Source organism: Pyrus communis, chromosome 10 (assembly GCF_041283825.1).
Source record: "Pyrus communis isolate YQ-2024b chromosome 10, ASM4128382v1, whole genome shotgun sequence".
Lineage (NCBI taxonomy): Eukaryota > Viridiplantae > Streptophyta > Magnoliopsida > Rosales > Rosaceae > Pyrus > Pyrus communis.
Window position 1 is genome coordinate 17,077,126 of NC_142574.1, and position 25,955 is coordinate 17,103,080.

At 36.6% G+C, this 25,955-nt stretch overlaps 1 non-coding gene across 1 annotated transcript; it reads left to right on the forward strand.

The window, feature by feature from the left end:
• Nucleotides 1-4,464: 4,464 nt before the first annotated feature.
• LOC137728237 (uncharacterized) lies at nt 4,465-24,148 on the forward strand. The gene is made up of 31 exons (XR_015952446.1): nt 4,465-4,701; nt 4,822-4,994; nt 5,422-5,517; nt 5,757-5,826; nt 5,933-6,066; nt 6,840-6,980; nt 7,063-7,231; nt 7,902-8,005; nt 8,199-8,276; nt 8,362-8,421; nt 8,559-8,716; nt 8,969-9,167; nt 10,814-10,933; nt 11,687-11,772; nt 11,899-11,973; nt 12,803-12,880; nt 13,659-13,747; nt 13,981-14,129; nt 15,557-15,704; nt 15,779-15,915; nt 16,286-16,396; nt 16,937-17,013; nt 17,119-17,229; nt 18,624-18,745; nt 18,902-19,364; nt 19,850-19,957; nt 20,164-20,222; nt 20,663-20,998; nt 21,843-23,404; nt 23,537-23,744; nt 23,860-24,148. It is a non-coding gene; the product is annotated as an uncharacterized LOC137728237 (transcript).
• Nucleotides 24,149-25,955: the final 1,807 nt, after the last annotated feature.

The window sequence follows — 25,955 nt, forward strand, 5'->3', positions numbered from 1 at the left end:
ACAAAAATGAGCCATTTGCTTAATCTTGGGACTTTTAGGATATGCTTAGTACATGCTCAAAGGATGCACAGAACATTTCCAAAGCATGCACAATACATGCTCAAGGCATGCACAGTATATGCTCGAGGGATGCACAGAACATGCTCAATGCATGCTCAACACAAAATATGCACACTGCATACTAAAATTACTAATATTACTAAAATTATGATAACATTTACATGGCAAGACAAACACCAGTCTACTAAATACTAAATTTACGATTACATTTAAGCAAATAAACCGCAAAGTGTACGATACTTAAAAAAACCAAATTGTTTGGTCATAACAAGAAAAACTAGTCAAATAAATGTTGTCCACGTATGACTTCACAGAAGCACACTACCTCATATGAACTCGATCACAAGCTTTAGTCTAAAAAACCCCATGTCTTCGGAACGACATTGTTGGTGGCCAAGCCGGTGGATGAGTTAGTCGGCAAATTTAAGCAAGAAAACTTTGCAATCCGCCCTACCACATAACAATAAGCGCACGTTACAATGCGCTCAATATTTAAAATGAAGTTAAAGACAAGTAAGAAAAAACGTATTCGTTATCTTACTATCCGTATTTGATTCATGATCAATGCTAAACAGTTTATCCATTGTTTTCTGGGTTAGGCTTAAATCAGATCGTGCCTTGTCGAATCCTGTCACCTTCAGAAGATTAGGAATTACAAAACATAGATACGTAAGTTGTTTCTTCATTTTTGCCCACTTGACCTCGAGAAATGTGAATCATAAATCGTGACGGTGCAACGTACAAGATGGACATAAGTCAATAACCAGTTGTTGCCGTTCATGTGACATGGGATGAATACTTTGTCGATATCCTTCCATGCACGCGTGTGTGGCGTCACACCTGCATGCCTAATGCGACATTGACCAAGTGCCTCGAAGGCATAAAAATCAAAGTTTCTTTCGCCTTTCCCTTAACATTTGTTTTAGCGTTCTCAAAATCCACAGCTTCTTTTTTCATTTTTTCCTACATCGATGCATTGCAACAAAATTAAAAAATTTCTCACAAAAAAACAAAAACAAAGGACATGTCTACCTATTTGTAAATGACAAAGAATTCATATTACGAACATAAGTAAATAGAATTGAGGGTAAGAATATGAACATAAAACTTTCCCAGAAAAAATAGTACACCATTGTCCACCGTTCCCCAAAAATTTTAGGATGCTCTAACGATCACTTCCTTAGAAGGTAAAGGCCAACGTTGATGTGTTGAATCCAAGGTGAAATGTATTGTAGGCAATATTAAACACTTATAATCACTTATAAAGTGGTAAACAGAAAGTAGTTACAAATTCAGAAAAAATACTTGTGTTGTTGTGCAGAGTACCCGTCGAATAGATGAGCATGGCAAAAAAATCCCAACCCACAATAGCCAATGTGCATAAGTCGATTATATCGTTGGTACAAAAAAAAAAAACCCACAGGTTGTTATTCCAATTTGGACAGTTGTTGAATATTCAATTGTTTGAAATACCACTGAACGTGGACGTACCTCTGTGAATGTTCAATTGTTTGTCATTGATGAAAACCTCCACATCATGCTTGGGGATAATCCGCAAGGGATCCGGGCAACTCCAACATCCTCAGCTCGACTATCGAAAATTTATATTTCTTTTTTTTCTTTTAGCCTTGGAGAGGGGTGAAATGGTGCACGAGCTGCATTCCTTTGCGCTTCCGTCGCATCCCTCATTGAGAAATAACTCGAAATCAGATGGACTGGCAGTTTTGTTCACCTCAACGCCTTTCTCATTTTGGCCATTATGCTTGCTAACCTCTATGTCGTTGTCTCCCTCTCAAAGATACACAACTTGGCCTTCTCCTAAGTCACCTTCCAATTTAAACTCCAATATATGCATGAGTGATTGGGCGACATCCTTTGCGTCATAGGCCGAAACTGTGTTGAGCAAGACGACATCAAAAGTCAGAAAAGTGACATCTCATGTCGATATGACTGTGTCATTTCCCGCAAAGGGACTTTTGTTCGAAAGTAGAGGTGTGAGGTTGAGCAAACGATGCAGTAAGATCTTTGTAACCCATGTCATGGTCTTGTGGAAGGGTCGAGGATTTTTTCCAACTTGGTATCCTCAGAGACTTTTTCCACGTCATATGTTGTTCCTACCGACATATCAGGGCTCAAGGTCTCCTAAAACGATTGGCTGGCTGCGTTGACTTGTAGACACTTAACCTCGGCAGCCAAGGCCCCCTGGCACCCTGCGTGGCCTTTAGTTCCTCCAAAATCATCCTCAACTGGAGCTTCATCAACTGTGCAAACTCATCAAACTCTCTCCTTGGAATAAACTCATAATCATGCGTATGAAAAACAGTGATTTCATTAATTACCCCTGAAAGTGATATCCATTCACAGAAATAGTAAAACAATGTGTCTAACTTCAAACTATAATGTACGAATTTATGTACGAACCGCTAAATTGGAAGTTAATGGCAACACTCGCTTCCTTTGGTGTCCTATCTTCATGTTCCTTTTGCCTTTCGATGAAATAGTCACCTCGAAGTCATGATCAACATTGGCAAAACCTGTATATTCGCGCTCTGGTGTTGCTTTCGTAGAAGGCTTAACTTCATCAAACATGCTACTTCAGTAAGGGTTTTTTCCTTCTTTTTTTTCCCTTGGTGGGAGTAATGGGCTGGACGATAAGCTACATTCGACAAAATTGGTGTTGCATAAGTTAGTATGATCAATTTTATTTAAAATGCAGTAAGTTTATTAAAATTGGAAGAACTTGTTGCGGGATGATATGAAAATAACACATGCCGTTTGTTGAGCAAATTCACCCCTCTTCAGCTTCTCATACGACCTATTTACATTGGTGTCCACATGTCAAATTCGAGGCAATAACATAGGGTTCTCCATCAACACCCTCGAGTTCTTTTTGTCTTTAGGTACGACAAAGTTTCAAACAACTAAATCTGCAAAATTGAAAGTTATAATGTAAATAAATTGCAGCGGAAACAAATGTAAAGTACGTTAAACTTATAACAAAAAAGGAAAAAGAAATTACCTGGAATGCATACAAAAATCCCTTCAGGTTATAGGAATCCTATATACCAACCTCCGATTTCTCTACTTTTTTTCTTTTAGAATGTTGTATTGGTTAAAGCAGCAGTGGTCATGATTGACATCAACAATTGGAAGGACGTCGAACCCCAATGATAGGTCACCTCATTTTTCTTCATTGTCTACCAACTTAAGCAGATGGTAGTCAGTGGATGAGTCATTTTCCTTCCCCAAGACGAAGTACAGTAGGCCCAGCTTGTACAAATCGTCTTCATTTTGGCACTCGTTGAATTAGTCTTCCAATTGTTTTGGATGAAGTACAGTAGGCCCAGCTTGTACAAATCGTCTTCATTTTGGCATTCGTTGAATTAGTCCTCCAATTGTTTTAGGGTTATCTTCTTCTTTATCCTGAAATACATCTTTCTAATACGACATTCATTGTCCTTTTGTTTGGGGGGGGGGAATTCTCCGAACTTTAGTCTGTTGATCAAATAAAATTCGGAGCTTTTGAAAGTCGTGACATCTTCCTCAAACATGAAGGATAATCATCGATCACAATATCCTTAATAGCCTTAAGGATAACATAATGGTTAAGCTGGTCAAACCAGACAAGATTTGGGTCACACTGTTTGACTGTTAGAGTTCTTCGAGCTGGGGGTTGGGCAAGAGAGATTTTTAGACAAAGAGTAAATGCTAGAAAATGGGTCGAAAAATTGGACAAGGATTTCAAATCTTGTCGTCGGTTGGAAAATGGGTTATGCTTTTCAGGTAAGGGGTTCATCAAGTTGGGGGGTTGTGGTTTTCAAACAAGAACAGAGTAAATGCTGGCTGGGTTTGACGAAATAACCCATTTATATTGGAGGGCAATTTGATCATTTCAAGTTTTAAGAAAATCCTATTCCTGTCATATTGTTATGCATGTTGCGTGCATGGTCTGTACACATCTCAAAAACCAAATTTCGGACCTAAGATTAAGGAAATGGCCCATTTGTGTTATTTTTCCATTTTTTTATTTTTATTACCATCCTATATCATATTGGGAAGAAACCTCGATCACACTAGAAAAGTGAGGGTTTCTGTGGAATTACATTTTAGTTCATAATTGTCTTGATTTTCTTTTTCCTATCAGGAGGTTAATTTCATTTTATTCTAAAAGGAGATTCAGATTTCTTTCAATTACGTTTTTTTTTTATTATTTTTTTAATTTTTTGATCTTTAACCCTTTCTATTAGAAATGGCCTAACGATTTTGAAGGCCCCTAAAGCTGACATTCAAAAACCCAGCAGATACCCGCACCAAGCCCAAACCTGAGCCCAATCGAAAGTATAATTCTTCATCGCTTCTGACCCAACTAAACTAAAGTTTTCAAGTCCAAATTTTCGCAGATACAGTTTCTGTGAAGCGCGAAAAAGAATAAAAAATCACAAAATAATCTGGGTTTCTGATTCTGAAACTGAAAAACCCTCTTCTTCTATGGTTTTAAGTTCACCCTCTCTGAGCTTCGAAGCTCCGTCAATGGCAAGCACTAAGCCCGTCGACGCCTCCCTCTGGTGGGACTACTCTTTCTCTCTCTTACTCACCGATCTCGAAAATGCCTCTCTGTCGTCCGACCTCCCTCCCATTCTGGTAAACCCCCATCTCTCTCTCTCTCCCTCTCTCTCTCTCTCTCTCTCTCTATATATATATATATATGTATATGAATAAAAATGTATGAAATTTTTTGAATTTGATTGGTATTTTACTAAGGTAAAGACATTGAAGGACAATCATGCATGGTTCGTGGACACAGTGTCTTGCTTCAAGCCGCCCAATGAGAATTCGGGGGAGGCCTTGAATTCACACCAAGTGAAAATTGGGTCTCATCAGTTGAATCTAAAGCCTGAATTGAAGATAAAGCTTTGAAAATCAGCTCCTATTTGGTGAGTTTGTACTGCTGCTTTTATGCCACTTTTACTTCTAAAATGTGTGTGCATCTGGTGTATATATATACATACATTTTGGATTTTCAAATCAACTAAAATTCCGAATTTGAACTTTGTCCTAGTGTAAAAGTTTTTGTTTTTTGCATTCAGGCTCTGCGAGAACTTTGATTTCGTTTTGGAGTCTCAATTACTGACTTGTAAAACTAATCAAGCAGTTTTAGGAATAATGAAATCGGTTATAATGGGACTTTTTCTAAGCTTGGAATGATCCACATGCAAAATTTCAACAATTGGGTGCTGCTTGGCTGATTTAATTACATGTTCTCATGTTGTTGGAAGCAGATAGATAATGATATTCTGTATAACATAATGAAGGTCATTGATTCTCCATTTGCTACGAAACTTATTTTGTTGTTTGTCTCAGTGTCTAGATGAGGTGCAATCGTACATTCTTGTTGAAGGGTCTCTTGAGAACAAAGATGTAGCTCTTGACTCTATACTGCACGAGTATTTTCATGCGGTTAGTATCTCTCTCATTGCCTGGCTGATATGAGTGTTGGATGCTATAACGGTTCCTATGTTCTAAGTACTTGGTGTAAGGGTTGGATGAGCTCAGTGTAAACGAAATTTTTTGCTGCTTACATAAATCAGACATTTTTTTACCACAAAAGGGAAAGAAAAAAGAAGAGGGACATTTATAGCTAGTGGTCTGTCTCACTTAATTTGTTTCTGTTTTCCCCCTTCTCTTCCCTCATGCAGGTGATTATTCACTATTACGTTGAACGCCAGTGCCTGCTGAAGTGCACGAGGAGTATTCTCACACATGCTTGTAAGTCAATCATCAATCCCACCCTCCATTTAAACTTTCTATGGCATCATGGATACATTTTAGAGCTGAACTTCAACAAATGTTTGGGAATTGGTCATTAATACAGTGTCTTTTGGAAGCGTCTCTGGCGAAGCTAATGCTATTAAGGAGGAAGTACTAAAGTTGATTTCTGACGGAATGGAGGTGAAGCTGATAAATGTGCTGCAAGTCCTTTTCTACTCCGATCACCCTGAACAAATGGTATGCATAAATCCCAATTCAAGAATGGACTTTGTTGGATTTTGAGTCTTCTAAACTAGATGGAAAATATGATATTACCCCTTAAGTTTATAAATCCCTACTCCCTAGTGGAGCAATTAGGTTGTTTTCCCCGCTTCAGGCGCCCTTTTGATCTTTTCATTTTTATGGGATGTGCTATGCCAAATTATGAAGTTCATTGACGTAGACATTACATCTTACTGCATGGTTGACCATCTTTGGCTGCAATGTCGGTAGTGGGGGATAGGACACAATGGACAAAGTAACTCTTTGGTATTTTATCTTTTACTAGGTTTTCATATTGTTATTTGAGATAGTGTGTTGAAGGAGGTTATGTTAAGTAAAACTGAGGTTGTAGTGACCTAATTGGACTGTGGGAGTCATTGCTATGACAACAGTTGGGAGAAGTTTAAAGCCAGTTATTAACATGTATCAAGTCTCTGCTCGCATGTGATGTGCTGTAGCCTAAGAAACATGTATTTGGGTGGGGAACATCTATTTAGTTGTCCCTGTCTTACATTCATGCGAGGCTGTAGGACAGAAGAGGTGAAACAAATTTTAGCTTCAGCAAGTTGGACAATCCTATCATACTTGACAATCTTAAGTTACCTATTTATATTTGAAATTACGTTGATGCTCATGTACAAATACGCGTCTCGACATATGTGTACACGTCTACATGCGCATTTTTTGGGATTGAATAATTATGTATTTGTTACAAAACCTGATGTTATCTTGTCTGGTTGCTTTATTAGGATATTGACCTTTTCACTTTGTGGGCTGAGGAGACACTAATTGAAGACAATTTGGTTTTGGACATTCTTTTCCTTGCTTATTATGAGTCATTTTGTACTTGTAATGGTGAAAGGTGGAAAACTTTGTGCTTGCTCTATAAGGTATTTTTTTTTATCTTCGTCACAGAATTCATTTATGAAGTACTTTCTTATCCAGTCCAAGCTCAATACATTTTTCCTGCAGGGAATTTTATCTGGGTCTTATAACTTTGAAAAGCTGGCAGTATCAACTGAAGCACTACGTTCTTCTTATCAAACTAAGGTCCAGCTGCTTCTAATCCTTATAGAAACCCTGGACCTGGAAAGTCTTCTCCAGATGGTTCATGATGCAATCCCTTTCAGGTTCTTAGCCAGTTAGGATGCATCTATGTATTTACTCTGCAAGTCATGATCTAGTGACAGTAAATATCTTTGGTCAAATTGTTGATTTTTGCATTAAATATCTAAATTGTGGAGTTCACATTTGTTGCACGAGTACAGTGCAATATTTTTTGGCTTATGTCATTACTCAATGAAGATTCCTTTTGGCGGAGACCAAGGGATGAACTGTCCTGAGGTGGAATCCACTTGTAAGGCAGATGCCCCATGCCTTTAGTTTGCCTCATCTTTAAGACATGGTGTTGTAATTTAGACAGGATCGAGTTAAAATAACAAAGGTGGATTTAAGTATTGGTTTCTATTGGGTCAGAAAATTCTGCTAACTATGAAAACCAAGAACATACGATTTTGCTCTTGTATTATTATTTTTTTCATGTGAATGCAATATGATTGATACTTTTATATAAATAAGAATCACTGATCCATTACTAGGTTGAACATTTCCATACCCAAACTACAGAATCCCGATTTAAGTGAACCTTCACTACTATCTGATCTATAAGCATGCTTTTAGCCAAGCCTGTGATGCTACTGTGACTGGGAATTCAGGACAATCTATATTTTTAGGTTTGCAATCGGAGGACCATAGGATAATCTTATTTGCAATTTTAAAATGCCATGAAGGCAACTATGGATATACATAAGCTAATTTGTGCTGGGTAACTTTCTTTTTATTTATTAAAATGCAAACTGCATCGTTGAATTATTGTGTTGAAATCCTTCAAAGTGATGTGTTGAAGGAACCAGATGTAAGTTATTCTCAATTTGTTAGTGTATGTGTTTAGAGTGATCAGTTTCTAGGGGTGCCCCATATGTTCAAGTTTTCTGCTTGTTTTTTTCGTCTCTTGGGATCCATCTTGAGGTGTTAACGAGTTTTGCATCTCTTCCCTCGGTCTTTTCATTTCCTAAAGAGTGATCATTTTTGTGTTTTGTTTTCTTTAGGGGCCTGCTGACGGCTACCGTAGTGTGTTGAGAACTTTTGTATCTGCATTTATTGCCTCTTATGATATCAGTCTTCAGGTAAATGCATAATGGACCTCTGCTTAAACCTTGTTAGCATATTTTTGGATGTATTTCTTATTTCTTCTGTCCTTGTTTTGTGCAGCTGGAAGATAAATCTCTGAAGTTGTTACTGGATATTCTTTGCAAAATTTATCAGGGAGAGGTTTGGACACTTATTATCTTTCAGCATCTGTGACTTCAAATATAAATATTTTATAATTATAAAGTTCAAATTTGATTTTTGTTTGAATAGTGTAATTGTTACTCATTTCTAAATTCCAGTTCATCTGAATTTTGCAGGAGTCACTTTGTATCCAGTTTTGGGATCGTGAAAGTTTTATTGATGGCCCTATCCTGTGTCTTCTTTGCAACTTAGAGGGTGAATTTCCTTTCAGGACTGTGGAACTAGTTCGCCTTTTATCATCACTTTGTGAAGGAACTTGGCCTGCAGAATGTGTGTGAGTAGAATTATTTGGCATGGTCGTTCAAATTCTGGTTTTTGATAAACAAAATGAGTTGTAGACCTGATCACTATATGGGTGTAGGGTTAAACTTTAATTTGGTTATCGAAATCCTCATTCGGGAAGTATTTGCTTTATTACTTGAACTTATAATACTAAGAATTTTTGGAACAATTAATTATATTCGTTTATCTAAACGATTAATTATTATGTTGTTCTCTTATTGTTGTGTAATCATCCTGTCAACAGGTATAACTTTTTGGATAAGTCTGTGGGTATATCATCCCTGGTTGAGATTAATGGCTCCCTTGGGGAGGATAGGTCTCAAATTGTGGAGACGCAACTCCCGTTGCATGTTCCTGGATTTGAAGGTCTGATCATTCCCAGTAAAACCTGTGGACGTATTTTAAGATTAGTTAGTGGAAATACCGCTCTTGTACGATGGGAGGTAAATGGCCAATTACTTTAACTAACATTGATAATTGCTTTGTATTGGTGAATTTTGTATATTCTTGAGAAATATCACTAGACTTTCAACTGCTTGTAAGTGCACAGTTATTAGTTATACTTTAAAGAGCATTTTCCAATGTTAGTGCCTTTATCTCTGTGTTGTTTTTCTCCTTCCTCTTCAAAGTTTTGTGAAATACTCTTTCTAATGTAGGTCAAAAATTGAATAGGCATTTTCAGGAATTATCATGTGAAAAGTTATTACCTATCCTCAAAGGGTTAAATTTTGTCTTAAGTTTTTATTTCCCAATTATACACACTACATGTGTGGCATCAAAATTTTATTTCCTAAATTATCTTCCTTCAATATCGTTTTTTATTTCATCTTCCTTCACTTTCTACATCATTAGCAATGACAAGATTTTTTTCGGAGATAATGGGTTACATGTAGTCTTATTTAGTGGGTTGTGAACAATGTTTTAAAAAACTAGCCTCGGGGCGCGCCTAGGGCGCCTTTGAGGCTGGGCGCTAAGGCTAACGCCTCTGTTTTGTTGGAGTGGGCGAAAGGCTTCGCCGGAGACGCCGAGGCGGCGGAGGCGCGCCTCAAGGCGTCCCAGGCGCCTTGTCTGCCCTTTTTTTAAAAAAAAAAAACGCTGTTTGGGTAAGGGTTTTTAGTCCAGATTCCACTTTTAATCCACATTCCACCATACCTTCGATCCTCTGCCTTCTTCACCCACTTCTCCCATGCGCCAGAACACACAACAGCCGTCACCCTAGTCGATCGTCCTCTCCCAGTCGCCACGCCGCCGTCATCACCCTGCCACCGTCACCCCAGTGCCGTCAGCAAGCCCACAAATCCCCATTTTTAAAGGTTAGGGTTTCTGAAATTCTGAAAAAGTTAGGGATTTGATTTTTTGATTTTTTTTAAACTGGTGTGAACTGTGGAGCATTCTGGGATAGGGCTGGGTGAGATATAAATCTGGAGCAGTTGACTGGGGAAGCTTTTCTGGAGTAGGAAATAAATCTGGGCGATAAGCTTTCTGGGGAAAGCAGAAAAACAGAGAGGAGGGAGGAGGAGAAGGATACCAATTTAATGTGGGTTTGATGTTGGAATGTGGGACCCGAGTTGGGACTTGTTTATTTTTTTTTTTTGGTCAAAGAGTCAGGACTTTTTGGAAAGTTGTCCAATGAGGGAGAGGAGAAACTGACAAATGAGGTTGCCTATTTAATGGAAAATGGGATATAGGTCTTTTCGTTTCAGATTTATAGTAAGGTTTCCAATTTTAAACGAATTTGGATGATATTATCTTTGAATAATGAATTTAGATGATATTATCTTTTGAATGATTATGGATTTGAATGATAAAATTGAGAATGGATGTTTATTTTACATAGTATTATTTTTTATACAATTATATGTATAATATATAAATCATATATATAAAAAAAAATTTAATCCTATAAGGCTTCGCCTCACGCCTCACGCCTTACGCCTAGGCCGGGCTTCGCCTCCGACGCCTCGCCCACGCCTCGCGCTTTTAATACATTGGTTGTGAAACAGTATATTCAAGGAGAGTAATAGAAGATATCCATTTGTATTTTCAATTTGGTTGCTGTTTTGTGCTAATTCATGCCTATTTTGTACAGTATACACAATCTGGGGTGCTAGTATTGCTTATGCACCTGTCTCAGGAGCTGTATTTTGACAGAAATGACAAGGCTCTTCTTATTCTTGACCTATTTAGCCGGATGGTTACCTTTAACACAGTATGGTTTTCATCATTAATTGCTGGAGTCTTTATGGTTTTCATCCTTTTTTTAGCATTTATTCGATTTGGCATATGCTAATTGGCTGAGACATACACTTTTCGTCAAGGTTTACGCCTTTTGGGATAAAATGACATTTTAAGGTACTAACAGTAAAAGCTTCAGAAACTGCCTTTTTACTCCAATAACTTGGTGGTACTTTGCATGGTGATGGTTGTAATGATGACGAAGAGGACTAGAATGAGTGAATTGGATTTTCCCTTATTGGAATTGCCTTTTGATTATGCTTGTTTGGATTTCCTATTCAAGTTTGATGGTCTGGTTGAATTATATGTTTAATGGTTGAATGACTGTTGGTAATTTTTTTTATATTTTTGTTATTATAGTTCAAGTTTTCAAAGGGTTATGCCTCAACGTGTCAAGGTTAAGGCCTTGTCAATGCTTTCGCATTTTAAAGCATTTGATAATAATCTTAATTAAGCTGTTTTAAATAAATGTGGATGCATGCAGTCAGAATATTGAAATAGTTTTCTCTTGGGTTGCCATAAATATGATAACATTTTATCAGCCTCCACTGTTAAAACGCTAACTTCTGAATTCTTGTGCTGTTTAGAGTGGACAGAGAATAGTTTAGCTGTAATTGATCCTAACCTTGCCTTGTTTCCTTCCCCTCTCCCCTCTCCTCTCTTAATTTCTTACCATCTCTGTAACCATCTCTACTTTACCAAGTTTTTAATTTGGTGTTTTATTTAGGCTGTATGTTTTGCTTTGATGGACATTGGGAACTCATCACATTTCCAATCAACTGGCATGAATGGGCAGACAGAAAGTAATATGCGGTAATTAAGCGACCTTTTTGTTTGTGCTTGTGTGTTTCCTCTTTCTTGCCTATATTATCATGTCTTGTAATAGGCACTTCTTGTTTCACCATCCAAGTTGGTTGAAATCATTTGCACTTTGGTCAGAAAATTATCTCCTACTTCGGGCGGTGCCACTCTGATGTCCGTGGGTATAAATATATTGGCAAAGATGTTAAGATGGTAACTTTATCACCTATTGTCTTTTGAGTTCTTCTGCATCTGTGTGTCGTTTTAATCAGGGTATTATGAAATTAAGTTTTGAAAGTTTCAGAAGTCTTTATGCTATTATTTAAAGCCTTCATTTCGTAAAATTATAGTAATAAGTAAAACTGAAAGAACTAGGGATATGATGGGGACTTGTAGCTCTAGTGGTAGAGAGCCGTTAACTCCACACCCAAGTTCCAATCCAAACCTCCTCCTCCCCCTTTGATATCCTCTACACCAGGAGGAAATGCAGATGACACACAGGAATGCATTTTCTACTAAAACAAAAACATTAATATTTATTGATATGATGCAAGTATAATACACTGAACAAGTTGATAGTCCATTGTATGCAAACAATTCTAAATATTTAAAATTTTAAGTTAATCTCAATATAAATTTTTAGCCTTGTCGCATGCAATTGATTAGCAACTGTTACTCAAAGCTGTCTTCAACTGGAAATGTGTTGTTGGCTATGTATTGGGTGTGAGTTACTTTTGATCTGTTATAGAGTTGATGTTATGATTCTGATGTTTGATACGGCTCATTGTTGTAGGTTTGTTCTTTTTTTGGTGGACTTGTTCGCTGTGCTTGTAATTTTGCTTTGATTTTATTATTAATAAAGTTCTGTTTCCTTAACAGCCCAATCTTATATGCAATGTATTTTGAACTTTTCTTGTGTGGATAAATAATTTATCTTGAATTTCAGAGTGTTATATTAGCCTATAATTATTGCTTGTATTGTTTTTGGCATTGGCCGGACCTGAGCACAACCTGTTTTTCTAACATGCATTTACTGTGGCAGTTCCCCTTCTCGTGTGTCTGAGGTGGCCTTAAAGGCAAATATATTTGGTTTCAGCAATGGCCACAATGATCCATCAAGGTGATATCTTTGAGAAAAGACTAGCTTTCTTTGTTCTGCTGTTATCATGCATACATAAAAATGTGCGGTTTACATTCTTACCTTTAAGTTAATTGAGGTATACAATTATCTAAAGTGGAGCTTTATTCAAGTTTCTCATTTCTTGTTTTCTTTCAGTGTAGAGAATTTTTTTATATGACGTTTTTTCCCCACTGTATATTGTTGGGTTTTTTTCCACCCCACGATAAGTTGTCCTAAGTCTATTGGGAATTAATAGTCTAGAGGATTAAATTGTTTTCTCAATTGGAGTTGTTTTCCCAATTGGAGTTAGTTTCTCAATTGGAGAATGATTCATAACTAGATTCCAATTAGGGTTAGTAATCCTTATTGAAGAAGACCTTTATCATGTCTATATAAAGGGGCTATTGTACTAGTTTTGAGGGGGGGAGCAAAACAATAAATTGTATACCACTCAAGGGATTAGAGTGAGAGAATATTGTAAAGTGTGTGCAAGAGAAAAGAAAAAAGATAGTGTATTTCTTGTTCTTGTTCCTTCAGGTTTTTCGTCAAGTCCTAGTTCTAGAGATTTGGCAAGATTATTGGTTGTACTCATTACTAACACAGTGAAAGATTGTTGTTGTTGTCCCGTGGACGTAGGCACATATTGCCGAACCACGTAAATTCTTGGTGTTATTTATCTTGGTTATTTGTTTCTCTTTATGGCACTTCTTCGGCTTTGCACTTTCCTTTTTTGGTCTAATATTTTCTATCACTTTGTTTATTTTATTTTTGTTTCTAGTGGAACATGGTTTCTTTCTGGGAAACTGGCAAAGATGCTATTAATTGACTGTGAGCAGAATGATAGTTGCTGCTCATTGACTATATCAGGTATAAGTTAAATCATTCATTTTGCGATCTTCTGTTTTGCTAATTCTTGTATTGATGTTGTGTGCTTTTGCTGGTATAACATCATCTAGTTCCATCTTGATTTGTGTTGTACTAAAATATGTTGATACATACAATAAAATAGGAAGTACTGGATTTTTTTTTTAATTTGTTTTTTGTTTTATTTTTATATCTTAGCTTTCTGCTTTGACATGGATGATTTTAAAACGTTGCAGTGCTGGACTTTACCCTACATCTCATGGAGACAGGATTAAAAAATGATGCTGTCCTGGATTTAATTGTTTTCTCCATTCAGTATGTTCTTGTTAACCATGAATACTGGAAATACAAGGTGAAGCATACTCGTTGGAGAGTAACATTGAAGGTACAGCCTTGATGAAAACTGATGGGGTTTAGCCTTCTGGTTTGTGTATAACTAACATAAATTGGTTTCTCTTGTGCTGGTATTATTTGTGACACAAGTTAGTTCCACTGTTTTTTTACGAGTACGGAACAAACTTGATGAATACTGATGGGGTTCGGCCTTCTGGTTTTTGTATAACTAACATAAATTCTGAGCTGGTCCTATTGATTGGATTGCCTCCCTATATCAGCCTTGAACCATCAAACGCCAAGAAATGACAAGAGAGTAATTTTATCATTATGAAATTCCTTTAGATTTATAGAAATGACAAGAAATTTGGCAAATCAAGGATTTTTTTTATTTTTTTTCGTTCATACGAGGTCAACTCCATTTGTCCTGCATGCAGTTGATATCCTATTTGTTGTACCTTGTTATGCTGTGACGTATTTGGTTAATGAGTGCGAAGCCTTTTGTCTTTCTTATGCCTTCTGCATTTGTTCTTTTAATTGATGTAACTTAACCAGTTAAAGAGTATGAGGCATATGACTCATGAATCTTTTAAATACCTTTCAAATAAAAATGAATGAGAGTACAGTTATATAGGAAGGGGGCTTAGTTAGGAGGTGGTTGTAAAGATTTCCATTGGGAAGATAATCTCTTTGGCCTTTTTCCATTTGTGTTCGATTTGGCATTGATGCCACTATGTGAAGCTTTAATGTGGTGGCTATAGGTTTGAATTAAGGTCCTTGGAATGATATTTCAAGCGAAGTTAGTTATTTTCTACATGATCTTTGGTTACTTGTGGGAATGGGGGAAGAATTGGTTCTTAGGGGGATGATTAGGTTGGGTACCTTCCTTTTGGCTTTCTGTATCTATGTTTAGTTGGTTATAATTTGTCCATGATGTGCCAATTAACAATCTCTGCTCTCCTACATTCCAAATTTCCAATGAGCTGGAATTTCAATTTCCGGAGAAATTTGAATGATTTTCTCTCCCTTTGTTCCGTAGTTTGAATAATCTTCCAGAACTGTTGAGTAGATAACAAGCTGGTGTAGGACTTGTGTACCTTTAATGGATTACTTGTTCTCTGTTGTACTATTTTCACCTCATTCTAGTGTTATTCTGTTTATTATCGAAGAAAAGAAAAGAATAAAAGAATCAAGTTGAAAGCATATTTTTAAGCTGATACACATGAGCCCAATAGCCAAGCTTGTAAAAGAATTCATATCTGAAATTTTGTCTGCATCAATGTGTGCATGTTAGGGAACCGCAATGTGCATCAATGCATGCATGGTACTGAACATTGTTTTCTGCACCTGAATGTCGCTTCTCAAGGCTAGTTAATCTACTCTATTTACTCAGTTATTGAGGTCTCTGAAATGAAACTTTGCGTTGTAAATGTCGATTACGGTGGGAGGGTCAATTTTTACATTATTTTACTGGTTCAGGTGCTAGAAGTGATGAAAAAATTTATTACATCTGTATCATGCTCTGAAAAGTTGGATGAAGTCATCCTGGACAGGTTACTGTCTGATTCGTCCATCCATAGTACTCTCTTTCGGATTGTTTGTACAACTACCCAAGCACTGGAGGTGGGTTATGTTATGTATCTTTTAATCTTATTTGGTAATGGCCTGCTGTTGTTTTTGTTCTAATCACTAATTTGAGAGCATTTTTCTGCAGACTTTATTTCAGCCGGCTCGTTGATCTAACAGAGATTGAAGGTTTACAGATGGGTACATGTTCCATTTTAGATATCCTTTTCATCATGCTCTCTAAATTTTCTAAGATATTTGGAAATAAGCTTGTTGAATATACATTTTGATTGCATGCTATGTTTGAAAGACTTTTAAAGTTGCACATGTTACAATTCTTTGGGATTATGTTAGATGATGCGCAGATGTAGTGTTCTGTTTCTGTTCAAAAGTGAGTTTTCTTGATGTACGGTACAAGTTTAAAAAATAAACCAACCCTCTAGCTTGCTTTAAAAAGTAAAATGAGCAGTGAACAGTACAACGAAATCCTGTGTGTTCTTTTACCTATTTTCTAGAGTATTCTGTGTATGTGCCAACTATGTGCATCTGTGATAGATATCTTTCTTTATTTGAAATATGATGGTTTCATTTTTATTTTGTACCGTAGGTCCGTAGTTGATGTTCAATTATGTTTATTTTCAGGATATATCTTCCAGTCCTCCATTTTTTCATCAAGCAGTTTTCTCATCAGCTACCAGACCAATTCCTGTTGTTGCAGCGCTTGTGTCCTTGATATCTTACTTTCGCAATCCTGTATGGCCTTTCTCTGTACTCAATTGTTATTGATTACATTCTCTTCATTGCGTATATAAATACTATAGTTATATTGTTCTTCCATTTCGGTAACCGTGTATTTACCTGTACATTATCAAATTATAATGTTGTTTTTTTTCTTTTTGTTATTTCTGCTGGAAGAGTTCCTCATTTACTTGTCTCCATATCTATGTGATTATCGTTATGTAGGAGTTGCATGTCAATTTGTTTCTGTTTTATATACTTTGTAGAACACATGGATTCATAGGAAACTTATAGTTGCATTCAGTGGTTTGTTACTCAGACAGTTGGGCGTGATAGGCGTAATGCTAATCTTTTTTACCTTCAAACTGGAATGCCCTACTGGATAGTAATGGCTTTGTGCACATCTTATTTGCATTTAATTATGAAAAGGTTGGGCAGACTATAAATATGGGGGAATTTGTTGACTTGACCTTAATTGTTTGCTTGGTGGTAGGTGGGATAATAATCTTATAATTGTTGAGCATCTTTATTAATATTCTCAAGTTCTCAATGCAGGGAATACAAGTTGGTGCTGCTAGGGTTTTATGCAACCGTATTTGTTTGGTAGCAGCTTCAGTCTGGATGATAAACAGGTAATGTTGATTTATGCTTATCTTTTAGTTCTTAATTTCTTGTAAATTGAATTGAGTGAATCAACTGCTTCTAAATCGATTTGTGGCATCACTGAACCGTCATAGATTGGAGAGCTGAGGCATTCTATTAGTTGCATACTACTTGAGCAGTCGGAATTGAATGAAGATCTCTTTGTTGCTACAGTCAATCTCCTCACTTCTGCTGCACTTCATCAGGTTGTTATGGTAGGTTTCAAGTTCTGTATTTTTTAATTGTTGGAGTATCACTCATAGATTTATGAAAGAAAAGAAAGAATGCTTAAGGTCCAGTTCTTTCCGCTTAATTGAAGCTATCTTCACAATTGTTTGATTAATGCTTTAAAATTTTCTCATTTTTCAATTTCTTAGAAAAAAAATAACTTTTAAATTCTGTGTTTATGTGCCCGTAGGGGTGCTTTTGGTCGGATCGGATCGGAAACAAGCATTCCAATCCACTCCAAAAAGGGTTGGAATCAAATATTAGTTCCAATTTCGGATTTTGGATTGTGGGAATTTATCAGAAATTTCAAAATTGATTTTATCTCGGAATTTTTGGAATATAATTCGTATCTCTAGCATTTTGCAAGACTTAGAAAATTTTCCAAACTTTTGTGTATCCACCATTCAATATTTTTTCTGAATTTTTGCAATATTTGTAGGCGGCTGCATGTGTGACATCCCACATTGCCCAAGGGAGTGGATCCTGTAAGTCTTGTATGTATATTCCCATCTCTACCTAGCACAAGGCCTTTTGGGAGCTCACTGGCTTTGGGTTCTATAGGAACTCCGAAGTAAAGCGAGTTCGCGCGAGAGAAATCCCAGGATGGGTCTCTCGCGCGAGTTCCCAGAAACAAAACCGTGACGGCGTGGTCTCTTGTGTGTTATGAGATAAAATCATATTAGATAAAATAAAATAGTATATATGATTACTCTTCATTTCTAATTATATAAATACCAAATAAAGCATATCCAAATATAACAATAAACATGATAAAATAAGAATATGCATGCCTTTTTTATAGTACTAAGTTTGAGAAAATTCAGATCGGAATTTCGGACTTTCAGATTGGATAGGTAAATTCCAATTGCCATCCAAAATTTTCGGAATTGGAAATTTTTGGACTTGGAACGGAAATCTTTGGTTCAGATTGCAATTTCCAATCGAACTTGCAGCCCTACGTACGAGCTCATCGTTCACAAATATTTGATTAGATTGGCAAGCAGTGTATTAGTTGTGTTTTGCTTGGGGCTGTTTTAGCAATCGATTACCCTAATTTCAATACTCTGTGTCTTTGAAGTGAATGCTGCCTTGTCCACTTGCAATTTTATCGCTCGATCAGTAAGAAAAAATTTCTGTTGCAAAAATTTAAAAACAAAAAATGTGTTCGAGTGATTTGGCCCAACCAAAGAATTAGTTAATTGAATTGCATTGTATTTGTGTGCATATGGTGGCAATTTTAATGCATTTCATCCCCAGGAAAACTTATGTAGTTATATTGAAACCTTTCATTCAAGTTTTGTGATCTATTCTGCTAACAATTTCCTCTGCTGTTTGGTTTAGCTGTTTCTTATTTAATTGTTTATTCGTGCAGCCTGCTTTTCTTGTTGCTGTATTACCAACCAAAGTGAATAAGGATGTCCAACTGAGTAATGGTGGTGGTGTGAAGCTGCCAACAAATGATTTTGAGTCTGGAAAGGCAAGCGTTGTCAACTGGTACTTTTTCCTGAATGAATTCTCAATTTGGTTTGTCTTTCATCATTTACCTTGCAGTCCTGCAATTGTGCTTCTTTTTTTTCTTTTTTTTTTTCTGGGATTGATATGGTCACTTTTCAGTTGTTTGAACCTTTTTTTCTTTTTCTAAATCTGCAGCAATCCCCGATTGCTGCTGAATGTTCTTAACTTTCTAAGGCGCTGTGGCAAGGTGCTGGTCAGTACACTAATATTTTGGAATGCCTGAAAAGCTCTGAAAATTTCTGGAAAAAGTTGTCCAGTTCTATTTCGATAACCTCTAACGTGGAAGCTCCTTCACCTGAAAATATAACTGAGACAGAAGCTGAAGATTTTTCATTCAGATACCAGTGCCAAATCTGCCATATTGGAAATAATAGCGCATGGCATGTTCCTGCACAAAAAGCTGTTACATGCTGAGTCATTTGTAAAACAACTGCCTGAATCACAAGACAGGATACAAAATACAGTGAGATCAGAAAAATCAAAAGCTGCAGATCTTGAAGCTATTTTATCAGCCTGGTGTGAGAGCTCCGTTTTGGGCAATCTGATTAAGTCACTTACCAATTGTGAGTATGACCCTGAGTTGTTTTTGCGGGCAAAGGTAAGTTCTAATCAAAATTTTTTATTTTTCTACGAATCTATTAATTTTAACTTGTGAATTATGTCTCTGGTTTTGTTTTCACTTTGGTTGGCTGTTTATCACTTCTTTTTTCATCTTCATACATTCTGTGAATTTGTTGGTTGCCTTATGTTTTATGAGTTGAAGCTTTTGGTTTTCCGCTTAAGTTCACTGCTCTAGGAAATAGTCATTTTTTGTATAAGAAAGTTTCTCATCTATGCATTATTGTGTTCAATATGCTTCAAGACATACATTAGTACTAACCTATTATCTACACTAAGGGGTGAGGGAGTGGCTAAGCCTCACAATAGGCTTGCAATAATGTGGTTCAAATTCGCCTTTGGCAAGAATCGAAAATAAGACCTCTCACTTACAAGTGAAGAGAAATACCACTGGACCCTAATACTAAGTGGCTTATAGGTTCTTAATTTTTAGAATGCAATATTCATACCTCTGTAACTTCACAGGTTGCTGCGAGTGTAATCACTGCTCGTGTGATGGTGAACTTATCAGTTGGTGATGCAGGAAGTTTGTCTATGTCATTAGTTCAGAAGTCCAGTAACATGTCAAATAAGGTTCAATTTAGTTCCCTTCTTGATTGTGTTACTTAATTTGTAATCCAAGATGATTGTATGCTGAGAAACCCATTAAAGGTTCAATTTAGTTTCTAATTTCATAAGTTCTTGTATTTAGTACTTTCCTCTTTAGTAAAATTGAGATTGTATAATTTGCATCATATCTGATTGCTGTTATCTTTCTTCTCACCCTTCTTCATTGGCAGCTGAGAAGTCATCCTGCTTTTTCTGAATTGTTAGCTCAATACTCACAGCATGGTTACAGGTAACATGTGTGCTATTGTTAATTTCGGTTGGAATTTCTATACTTTGCACTGCCACTTCTGAACAAGGCATTTGTAAGTCAACAAACTGCCTCTATACAGTACCTCGCCTGAGGATTCTGGATATTTATAACTGCCCCTTCCAGTAAATGTGTTCTTATAGTGTGAAAACAGTTCTTGCTGTGTTATGTGTGATACTTTAGTTTTGAGTTATTGTATTTGACAGACCGTCTAAGTGGTGACATGCAGTCATAAGTTTGGGAGGTTAAATTTGCATAGGCTTTGAAGACCATATGTGGTTTTTGTTTATTTGTTTCACATATACTCTTTTAATAACATGTGTTATATCTCATAAGAATGCTGAGACTACGAAAATGGAATCAATGAATAATGCGTGTTATGTATGTGCCTATGTATGAATAATATATTATCTTATTTTCAGTGCAGGAAAAGAGCCAAACTATTTGATACTTAGTGATCTCTACTATCATCTGCAAGGACTCAAAGAACTCTCTCAGTTCCTGATTGAATCAAATATTTTTCAGACTTACCAACACAAGGATGATGGTGATCTTTTTGTGACCAGAAGAGATACATACTTGTTTGATCTTAAATGTGTACGTGCTGATTTGGGGTTAGATCTTTGGGATTAAAATGGAAAGAATCAAAGGCAATGTTGCATCACATGAAAGCTGCAAAGTCAATGGCGATGCTTACAAGTTCGAAGCTTTCTGCATTGAGACCATTAAGAAGTGTCTTAACTGTTTACGGGGAGGATGTGAGTACTCTGTTAGAGTTTCTAATTGCTTTTAGATGCTTTCTCATTGTTAGAAATTTGATATGCAGTGTCCTTCCGTTGAGGAATCCGTCAATGAAAGGGGTCCAATAATATCTGGAACTGCATTTTAGGGTTGGATGTTTTAAGGATCATGCAGATGTAAGAGATGTAATGTTTTTGAAACATGTTACATCTGATGCTAAACAAATGTTAATGTCTAATATTCTACGGGAACCTGTAAAGTTTGTGTAAAAACTATTTTAAACATTGATTTCTCATTTCAAATATTTTGGAAGTTGAACAGCATCAATGATATTGCAGTCTGTGAACTCTATGTTATACCTATGTCATGTCTACTTAAGTACTGAAGAATGCAATCAAATAACTAGGACCTACGGCTAGAGTAGTAACTCTCATGATATAAGATGTGTCAAGTTTGTATTGTTCAAAATTGGGGTATGAATAGTAAAAGCATTTAATGGTAACTGGAGAATGCAGATTTCATTTCGAAATACTCTTTTAATTAACTTCTATTCATCTTACAATGAACGGTTGTGAAGTCATTGCATTCCCGTTAAATCAAGAATATGATAAGAAAAACCGAGATGATGAGGTTTTGAGTGTTTTGACATATAGTGAAGGCTACTTTGTCTTCAATAAGACACATGATCTAAGCCTCCTGCTTTCAGCAGTAGCATCTAGATGCTGACCAGCATGGTATTTTTGTCCTTGTGTTAAAGGTCGATGAATTTTTTTGTTGTGACAGTTTAGTTCTTGTCACTTTGTTGCTTTTACAAATATCTTATTTCTTTTGAAACTAATTCATGTGTACCTGCTACTGCAGTCACTGGAGACAAAGAGGACAGTGAGACAGATCCCTGATCAACTTGTTTTCTCATGCATAGATCACATATGCCTGAGCTTCCACAACACAGTAGAATCATTAGCTCCAGTACCCAGCGCTTCTGAATATATCTTTCACTTCCTTGTGGCTCAAGCAGAATTGCTTCTCTATCTTATGATGCATGCACATAAAAGCCTTCCTTTATCTGTTTGCATTCTCGTACTAAAAACATCAGGTTCTGGCTTAAAGCGTTGAGTGATTTCAGAGCATTAGTTACCAGGCCATCAGTTATGGGGGTTGACACTGTAGTCAAGCTCTTACTTATGTTGCTTCTCTCAGCGGTGGAGTTTAGTTGTCATAAGTTGCATTTGGTTGGGACAAGAGATATAGTTTCTGTCGAAGACATGGCTAAAATATCTAATGTGAGTCTTGGTCTACTACCAGTTCTCTGTAACTGTATTGCTACTGCTGAGCACCGAACCCTCTCCCTAACTACTGTGGACTTGATACTTAGAAATTTCTTGACTCCCAACACTTGGTTCCCCATTATACAGAACCACCTCCAGCTTCAGCATGTGATTCTGAAGCTTCAAAATAAAAATTCTCTTGAATCTGTGCCTGTTATAATGAAGTTCTTTATGACTCTTGCCCGTGTTAGGCAGGGTGCAGAAATGCTTATTAATTATGGCTTTCTCTCGTCTCTGAGATTCTTGTTCGCTGAATACTTGGATGGTACATCTTCTTCCGAAGCTATTGATAACAGAAATTCCAACTCATCATCTGAGAAACTGGAAAAGCCTAAGCAAATTTGGGGACTTGGTTTGGCAGTCATCACAGCTATGGTTGAGTCATTGGGAGACAGTTCTGCTTGTTCCAATCTTGTGGAGAATGTAATACCTTACTTCTTTTCAGAGAAAGACCATATGATTTCTTACTATCTAAGTTCTCCGGATTTCCCATCTGATGATCATGACAAGAAAAGACCTTGGGCTCAGCAGAGACAAACTTCTCATACTGATCTTAAAGAAACTGAGCACACTCTCATGCTAATGTGTGTGCTAGCAAAACATTGGAATTCCTGGGTTAAGTCCATGAAAGAATTGGATTCCCAGTTGAGAGAGAAAAGTATCCGTCTTTTAGCCTTTATCAGTCGGGGAACTCAATGGCTTGGAGAACCTTCTAGTCTTAGTGCCCCTCTGTTATGTCCTTCTGTCCTTAAAGAGGAATTTGATGGCTGGAAGAAACCCTCATTTATGAACAGTAAAAGCGGATGGTTTGCTCTTTCAGCCCTCAGTTGTGTTTCAAAACCAAAATTCTCCACCATCCCTACCACATCTACTGCGCTGGTTATTAAAACTCAAGCAACTGTAAATGGCAGTCACATTTCTCAGTCATATTTCTCCGACTCTATTGCCCTACAGATCTACAGAATAACTTTTCTCCTTTTGAAGTTCCTGAGCTTGCAAGCTGAGGGTGCTGCTAGAAGGGAAGAAGAGGTTGGTTTTGTAGATCTTGACCATTTTCCTGAGCTTCCAATGCCTGAGATCTTACATGGCTTACAGGTACGACGATAAATTTTGTTCTTTGATCAACTTTTTGTTTCGTTATGTGAAACTATATCTGGTCTACAATAACTTGTAAGTTTTGAGGTGGCGTTCCTTTTTAATGTGGATGTGTTATTATCTCTGATGTAGGACCAAGCAATTACAATTGTTACAGAGCTGTGTGTGGTTAACAGATCAAACGAGATTCAAATTGAAGTCCAGAGTATCTGTTGCTTACTGCTACAAATAATGGAGATGGCCCTGCACTCGGAACTCTGTGTTCTGCAGATATGTGGCATAAGACCAGTAATGGGTCGTGTGGAGGATTTTTCAAAGGAAGTTAAACATTTAGTAAAAGGTAAAAACTCCCATTTATCTGCATACGTCTTCCAGTTGCATTGAATACGTAGTTTGTTACCAAGCTACTGGACGTTCAGTGAGTACTTAATGTTTTCTTGTAATGTGTTTTGTAGCGACGGAGAGACATGCTTTCCTCAAACCATCTGCGAAGTCCTTGAAACAGATTATATCGGTCATTTATCCCGGATTATTACAGGCTGACGAGTTTCTGTGAGATAGTCTTGTGCATATAGGCGAAAACCGAAAACTGTAAGGCTTTGCAATGTAATGTAAAAACTCTGCATCACTTGAAAGGAAGGCTCAGATGAATGGCTTTAGAAATATTCCACATTTTGGTTATAAAATTGTGGGGTTTCTTTGAGCCATTGTTTTTGTATTATATATTGAATTGCTTTTGTTGAATCCGTGGCCACTTTTCATTGTCGCATGCGAATTTCCTGTCCTTCCCTTTTCCAAAGTTGATTCCGTCAAGTGTTGCGTTTTCATTGCCCTTCTCTCTCTCTCTCTCTCTCTCTCTCTCTCTCTCTCTCTCTCTCTCTCGCGTAATTTACACGAATTTTGATTTGAAGGGAAGATACTTTGGAACGGGGTAATGAGATTTAGGCCCTTTAAACAAGTGATCTTTATCTTTTATTTAGAAAAATAGGGATTAGTTGTAGAATTCATTCCGCATTGAATTTTAACGATTCGAACCATTTTTTTTTAAGTCTCGATTTATAAATCATTTTTACAAAATTTCAATTCAATTCGAAACTATATGTCTATTTACTAGTCATGATGAAATTTCAATGTTTTTAAGAGCATTGTGTGTTGTCAATTTCTTTGAACTAAATTAGACGTCTAAGATCTAGCAAAAAAAAATTAGATGCCCAAGATATTTCTAATTTGGCTAATATTTTACAAGCTGATTTATGAAGTACAACTTGAAAAATAGATGGTTCGAATTGTTAAAATTCAATGTAATATGGACCCCACAACTATTTTTTATTTTTGAGAAAAATGGAAGTCCCTTCCCTTAAAGACTCTGATTGTTACCATAATACTCAACGATGTGCCTCACATTGTTTTATTGTCCTTGCATGCCACTTCTATATTTGTGTAAATTCAATATGATATGGACCCCACAACTATTTTTTATTTTTGAGAAAAATGAAAGTCCCTTCCCTCAAAGACTCTGATTGTTACCATAATACTCAACGATGTGCCTCACATTGTTTTATTGTCCTTGCATGCCACTTCTATATTTGTTTAAATTCAATGTGATATGGACCCCACAACTATTTTTTATTTTTGTGTCTATTTTTTGCCCATCTCATTTTAATTATGACTTTTGATTTCGCTACCAATAACTAAACAAAAATTTGCAAGAGGTGAAAATCAATTTACAAAAATAATATCCCTAAATACGCAAGTTTAGAAAGTTGGAAGGACAAAACTTGAGATTCATAGGAAAAATCCAAAAGAAAAACTGAGACGACTGTCTAAGTAACGGTGACCACGTGACCAATGTTGCAAGAACATCTGTCCAAGCACCCAACGAAAATTGCCATATTGGAATAAATTGAAGATAATCCCCCAACTTTACTAAACAAAGTGCCCTCCTCTTTTTAGGAACAACGACCCTTTAACCATATTACCTCTATTCATTTCTGATTTATATTTTCCATTATGAAGAAAATTAACAAACTAATCTTAATCAATCTGCTTGTTGTTTGGATCAATCCGAAAGAGATTTTTTAATGTGTCTGAAATACGAGACGGTATGTCATATATTATTATATAAGTAGATGATTTTTTTCTTCAAGTGTCCATCTATTCGTATAATAACATATGATGTATGTGTCTATGTTTCGAGCACATTAAAAATCTCCTGGCAACCCACATGTCCATGGTTGGTGGATCCATGCTCCACGGGTATAATCATATTTAATAAATAAATAAATATATAAATATATAAATTGGTTTCCCTGATTCGTAATTTCAGATCTTTTGGCTTCAAACATTTGTTGGCATCTGAATAACCTCGTGAAATCTCCATCGTTAGATTTGATCAAGTGAAGGGTCAGTAAATCAATCAAATTGTCAGCGCTAACTTTTTATCAAAGACGTGTGCCATGTGCCACAACAATCAAATCCACACCCGAAACCCCTGAACGGCGTCGCATCTTCTCCTGATGTGCCGACGAACCCTTACCCGAAAGCAGAAATG